This window comes from Lactuca sativa, chromosome 9 (genome assembly GCF_002870075.4).
Source record: "Lactuca sativa cultivar Salinas chromosome 9, Lsat_Salinas_v11, whole genome shotgun sequence".
Classification (NCBI taxonomy): Eukaryota; Viridiplantae; Streptophyta; class Magnoliopsida; order Asterales; family Asteraceae; genus Lactuca; species Lactuca sativa.
This window is the reverse complement of record NC_056631.2, coordinates 158,677,417-158,684,448: the sequence shown is the minus strand read 5'-3', so window position 1 is coordinate 158,684,448 and position 7,032 is coordinate 158,677,417.

The following is a 7,032-nucleotide window of genomic DNA, read 5'->3' as shown; positions in this document are numbered from 1 at the left end:
GATATTGATTTTATCTACGCTTGGAAAAAACAATGACGAAAATGGAGCTCGTATGCGAGAGTTGTGGTTTTTCTAAGTTTGAAGGCTGATACGCGATAGGGGGTGACGTGGCACCACCAAAATTGGTCACGTGGCACCACCAGAAGGCTGCCACATGCCCCAACTCGGCGAGTAGGTCCTCCTATTCGGCGATTCCATCAGGATTTCACACTATAAATAGATGTGCTGAGTTCCATTCATTCTCACACCTTTCCTCTTCCACTTTCTCTCTCTAAACTCTCTCTCTCTCTAGCTCCCCTTAAGCCCCCTAAAGTCTAGGTAAACCCCCTAGCACCCGAAGGAAACCCCGAGGCTCCCGGAGTCTCGAGAAAAGAGCCTTTCAGCTCAGGAACGTTGCCTCAGTGAAGCTTGGTTTTTGAGAAAACCCGCTGTGAGATTTACCTAACTTATCTTTAGTATAGCTTATGTTTTAATATAGTAACATTATTAGGACCTTAAAATAATTATTTAGACTATTATTATGAGTTATATTGAGTGTTATTTAACGCTTATATAATAATAACAGTAGTCAGACTATTAATTTGTCACGGTTATCGTTAGACTAAACCCTAGTGGTATTGATACTAGGTTTTATCAAAGGAAATTGTTTTGAGAGTGTCGAAGCGTTGTCCGAGTGCTGAGTCACCACCTTTCAAGTGAGTGCATAGTTACTTTCATCTTACACATAGATATGAAGTATTTTACATAAATTACGGGTTATGTGTGCATATTATCTGAATACTTGTTGTCTATGCTGGATGAATGATTTTATACATGTTTTAAATGATTTAAACTGTATATTTATTTTATATCTACAAATATGTTGGGATAAAACATGGGTAGATGAAATAGTTGGTGTGTAATGAAATAAAATAATGAGAGATAGGTGATGATAGGAAGGTGATGATAATTAGGTGATGATAGATAGGTGATGATGAATCGGTGATGTAGGATACTACAACCTTGTCCGACAATTTGGAGATGTAGTCATCTACCAGAGTATAGATGGTGACCATGGACTATTATAGACAACCACGTGGAAACACCAGCAGGCTCATAACCTGTAGGTGATGAATTACGAGTTTAGGCGATGTTGTAACTACGTATTCATGCGATGATACTCTAACCCCTTACTATGAATTACGAGTTCATGCGATGTTGTAACTACGTATTCATGCGATGATACCCTAACCCATGGTGGGCACGTATTGAGGGAGTAATCCCTGAATCAATACTGTCTAGGCGATGTAGGCGATGATCCTTCGGGAAAGTCCTTAGGAACAAACATAAAAGGAGATGCGGTGTAAGGAGATGAGAGGTAAAATATGATGTAGGAGACGACCCTTAGGATAAATCCTTAGGGAGGGTACTTAGGAATAAAAAAGATAATGGGGATAGGTAATTGGGTTAATTGTTTGATGATTGAACATAATAATTATATTATTGTGGGTTAAAAACCCTATGTACTTACCAGGTTTCCCAACCTGACCCACTCAGTTTATTTATATCACAGGTGTTGTTATGAAGTCACATTACACTAAAAGATTAAAGCGATGTAGATCACTAGTGTAAATAAATGTAAGTTCTGTTTATGATTATGTTTTTGTATTGACGATGACATCCCAAACGTTTTAAAATGAATAAAATACGTTTCTTCAAAAATGTTTTGATAATGTATTTAACATGTTTTTCAGGGAACAAATTCCGCAACATTTTTATGAAAAGAAGTACTCTGAGTTTTACAAAGTATAAACAAAATCGGTCTTTTCTGGCCGTGAAAATGGGGATGTCACATCTTCCAATAGTATGGATAAAGCATGCTTGTGGCATTGTTGTCTTGGACATGTCAACAAGAAACGCATAGCCCAACTCCAAAAGGATGGAGTATTGGATTCATTCGACCTTAGGGACGATGATGTGTGTGAGTCTTGTTTACACGGAAAGATGACCAAGTCACCCTTCATTGGCACATGTGCAAAAGGGTCTATTGGATCTCATACACACCGATGTGTGTGGGCCCTTTAGATCCACCACAAGGGACGCGAACCGCTTCTATGTGACTTTCACCGACGATTATAGTAGATATGGGTATATCTATTTAATCAAGCACAAGTCAGAAACCTTTGAAAAGTTTAAAGAGTTTAAACAAGAAGTGGAGAATCAATTGGGCAAGAAAATAAAGATGCTTTGATCTGATTGAGGAGGAGAGTACCTAAGTCTTGAATTCCACGACTACCTCAAGGAATGCAGAATAGTTTCGCAATTGAAGCCTCCTAGGACACCGCAGTTGAATGGTGTGGCTGCAAGGCGTAATCGAACCCTGTTGGGCATGGTTCGTTCCATGATGAGTCGTGCTTCACTACCTATCTCATTATGGGGGTATGCCTTAGAGACTTCCGCCCATATCCTTAACTTAGTCCCTACAAAGAAGGTTACCAAAACACCTTATGAGATGTGGACAGGGAAAGCTACCTCGTTGGCACATATCAAGGTTTGGGGTTGCGAGGCTTTCGTAAGACGAGAGACTCACGATAAGCTCGAACCTCGTAGTGAGCGGTGTATTTTCATCCGCTACCCACAGAAATTCTTTGGGTATCTCTTCTATAGACCAAGTGACAATGTTGTCTTCGTTGCGAGGAGAGGGGTTTTCCGAGAGTGAGAACTCATAAGCCAAGGGGACAGTGGGAGGTAAATCGATCTTGAAGAGATTCAAGAGTCGAGTGATGAAGGAACCTCGAACGTTGGCACTCAACCCGAGGAGGAAACTCTGGTTGAACCGATTGACGAATCTTTACCTCTTAGGCGTTCCGAAAAGAGTTAGAGTTCAACCCCAGTTGTATGGTTTCCATATTACTGCCGAAGTGGACACGTATATTAGTGATAGTACACTAGTAAATCTAGATGAACCTAACAGCTATAAGGAAGCCATGGCAGGCCCGCAGTCTGCGAAATGGAAAGAGGCGATGGATAGCGATATTCAGTCCATGTATGATAACCAAGTTTGGAATTTAGTTGTGATGGGATTAAACAACTTTTAATCTAAGAAGATCGATTAGATCTTGAACAAGTATATGAATATGAAACAGCAAGAACGCAATATTAAGAACAAAACAGTTTGAATCAATGGTGTCGAATGATTAAATAAAATCCTTAGAAGAGCTCGATTAAGAACATCAACTGTAAAGGATTAGAAGATTACAAGAAAGCTAAATCGTAAAACTCTGGAATCTTGAATCTTAACATAATATGCATGCAAGCATTAACTTAAATACTATACATAAAAGGCTCTCGGTTGGACAGGCCCAAACCGGAGAATACAAGGCTAATCTAACGAGCCCAAAAGACGCAACATCAAAAACTTCAGCCCAACAATCTCCCCCTTTGCGTCAATTTGGAGCGAGACCTTCACTTCTTACTAGGGCCGGCAGCTGAAGCTGGTACCTTCTTCTTCACGGTACTAAAAAGACACTTGGTTATTGAAAGGATGGTCTGTCTAAACCGGATGTACCAATTGATCATATCACTGAAGTACTTGATGTCATCAGCCGAATTGTCTTTACACCTCTTGACGATTGATAGAACGTGTTCCAAGCAGGTAGTGGTGTAAAGGTGCTTGTCAGCTAAAGCGAATAGACATTTCTGTCCTTCGGCTCTGGTGAACATCACTGAGTTTCGCCTTGGATCTATCTTGCCCATTTTCATTGTGTTTAGATCACTGGCCGATCCCACTGGTGCTACTTTCGGTTTCTTCTTGAAAACAGTGGCGACCTCCTGATCCATTTGGGCAACCTCCATGATGTAGCAAGCCAACATCCTTTTGACATGGTCTAAGATGGGACCATATTCGGCTTCGTTTGTCAGCAGGATATTGTACAAGACTATCCAGTCATGAGGATTCAGATTCGGCAGATCCGCCAGGGTGATGATGTGAGCAGTTCTTGCAGATCCACGAATAAGCTTGAACTTAACATTCGTGAATTTCCCCACGGCAAAAGGCTTCATCACTCGAACATTGACAATCTTCTGGGCGCTCCATGTAAGGTATTGAGGTCGAGCGGCCTCCAGGTAGAAGTCAATGAGCTCCCTGTCAAGCTCATCGTTCGGATGCGGGACTTCAAAAATGTTGGAGAAGGCGTGGAAGATGAACGCCTTTCGAGTTAGTGGCATATCGAACTGCGAATCGATGGTGCTGTTGCAGTCGAACGATATCACCGGCTCGAGCCATAGTATGCTTGGAGTCTCTATGGCCTCTTTTATTAAACGATCCCTGGTCCAGGCAGGGAAGAGCAACTTTCGAATGTCAAGGAGATCGTGGGCTTCTTTTTGCTTTCGTTCGGCTTCTTCAGCCTCACGCGCCACACGACTGGCATCATCTTCAGCATTGCGACTGTTTTTCCGTTTCAACAAGTCGGCAATGGTCTCCTTGTCTTCATCTTCATCTTCATCTTCATCTCCTCCCTCTGCTATGTTTTTGCCCTTGTTTTTCACACCCGAACCCGAGGCATGACCAGTTGGGGGTGGTTCGGTGGTGTGAGCAGCTTTGGAGGAAGGAGGTGGTTTCGATCCTTTCTTCTCATCTCCCCCTTGTTTCGGAATGGACACGAAACTCGGCAGGCCTTCAATCTTGCTTAAGAGGTCCATGGCCGGGGAGAGCTTTTCAGCGAGGGTGCGCCTCACCGAATGATTAAGGATGGGATCGTGTGCTTCCAGGATGTTGGATAGAGCAGCGTGGACATCCGAAACACACGTCTTTATGACTTCCCTCTCGGATCGAAGAGCTTCCAATTGTTCTTGAGAGTTGGAAAGTTGCGTGCTCTTGACCTTTAGGGCAGTTGTCTTACTTGCCAAAACGTCCATTAGAGAGTTCTCAGCTGCAAGATCCTCTTGTAGCTTTGCCAGGCGGGCATCAATGGAGGCACGGAGTGCCGAGTTGTCGTCGCTGATATTTTGTCGGAGGGTAGCGAACGAAGTCAACTCCGTCGAGACGAACTTGGCCAATTGCTGAACAATCGGTTCCAGAGTTGTCTTTGTGGCATCGGCGCTTTCCTGCAGGGACTTCAGCAGGTCAGAAGCGTCGGAGAATAGTTTATCGACTTTTTCGGTCGCTGCCTCACAGGCTCGGGTGGAGGCGTCTATCGCAGCAGTCGCTGAGGCTACTGAATCATGTTGAGCCCTGGAGAAGGCATCAACGATTTTCTGAATGGCAGCTTCAGACAAGGATGACTGCTGGGTGGAAGAGGAGGCGAGAAGTTGATCAACCTTCTCGTTAAGCTCACGAAGATGTTTCTTTGTCACTGGAGCATCATCATCCTCATCACTCTGAACTTGAAACGGACTATAGTAGACCGAATCAAAGTTCATGTGATCACCACCTAGGTATTGATCATCGCCACCGGAGGCGTCTTCTGGGGATTGAGGTGGTGGTGAAGTTGGGGGTGTTATTGGTTTGGTTGGTTCAGGTTGAGTGGGTGGAGGGTTAGTTTCGGGTGGTGGTGAGGTATGGGTTTCGGTTTGTGGAGGTTCGGTTACAGGAGGGGTTTCGGTTGATGTGGTGAATATGGGTGGGGGTATAGGGAATGAGGTTGGGGGTATAGTGGGGTTTATGGTGGGAATGGAAATAGGTATTGTGGGTGGAGGGGAAGGAACTGGTGATTGGTGAAGTTCCATCTCCGGGGTTGGGGACCGAGGGGGTGTGTTGCCTCGTTGTGGAGATTCGTCTCCTTGTGAGCCCTCAGAGTCCGAACTCCCACCTTCGGATTCGCTTGAGGAGGAGGGTATGAGGAGCTTTCGCTTCGGTTGGGTCTTCCTCCTTTTCGGTTGTGGGGATGAAGCAGGTTTCTGTTGTTTACGCTTCTTTGGAGAAGGTCCCTTTGGAGCTTTGGACACTTGCTTCCCCTTGTCACCCTTTTTGCCCCTGGCCACCGGTTTGTCGGCATCATGAATCGATCGCAGCATGTCCGGTGTCAGTTCCCTCGGACCAGTTTGGCAAAACTCCTTGATCGTTCTGATCAATCTGCTATCTGCTGGCACAGCAGCATACATCGACTCCGGGATAGAGCCAATGAAGGAGAATTTCGATGCATCGGATACGATGATCTTCTTGGTATGAAAGGTACCAATAAAAGACATCGGTGCACCGTCAGCTGTGGGAACGTTAAACTTGTCCATGGCCCATCTGGTGATCAAGATCCAGAACCGGGCCAGCGACACCTCCGAGTGTCGGGAAGAGGAAGAAAGGCTCTGAATCAGTTGTTGCCAAAGGACAAACCCATAGTCCAGATTGATCCCGTTGTACACCCCATACATAATTGACAGGAAAAGACGACTGGCCCCGTCTGATCCTGAGCTCCTCTCTGACAGTCCCTTGAAGAGAACTGTAAATAACCCATTCCACTGGGGCGGTAGGCAGGACTTCTTGAACCTGGCAACGGAGGTGAGAACTTCCGTGTAGCCCATGTTGTAGAACATGTCGTAGAGCATACCAACCGAAATCGTCTCCGGTTGAACTCGTGATGGGTCAGCAGCAAACCCAAGCATGGTGCAGAAGCGGGGACGAGAAATCGACGTCTTGTGTTCCGCCACTTCGAAAAAGACCCTGTCGACGGCCTTGTCGTAGTAAGCCGTTGCGTAGACCTGAGATAAGGCCACCATTGGCACCGTTTCAATCTGTGACAGTGCATGAGCAAGCTGGGAGTACTTGAGACACTCGATGACCGGCGACATATAAGAATCATACGCCAGTGGGTTGAGATCAATCACGAGGCATTGCTGAGGATGGATTGGAAGAATCTGAGAGGTAGCATGGACGGAAGAGGATTCAGCCATTGTTGCAGGTTGGGAGAAGAAGATGACCGGGAGAGAGTTTGTAAGTATTTTTGCTTTGGAAATTATGGGGACAGTAAAGAGGTAAAAGGTGGTGTTGATGGGTTTTTATAGTAGGTGATAGGAGAGAGAAAAATCGTTTCAAATCTCTTATGGAAATACGAAACGGGT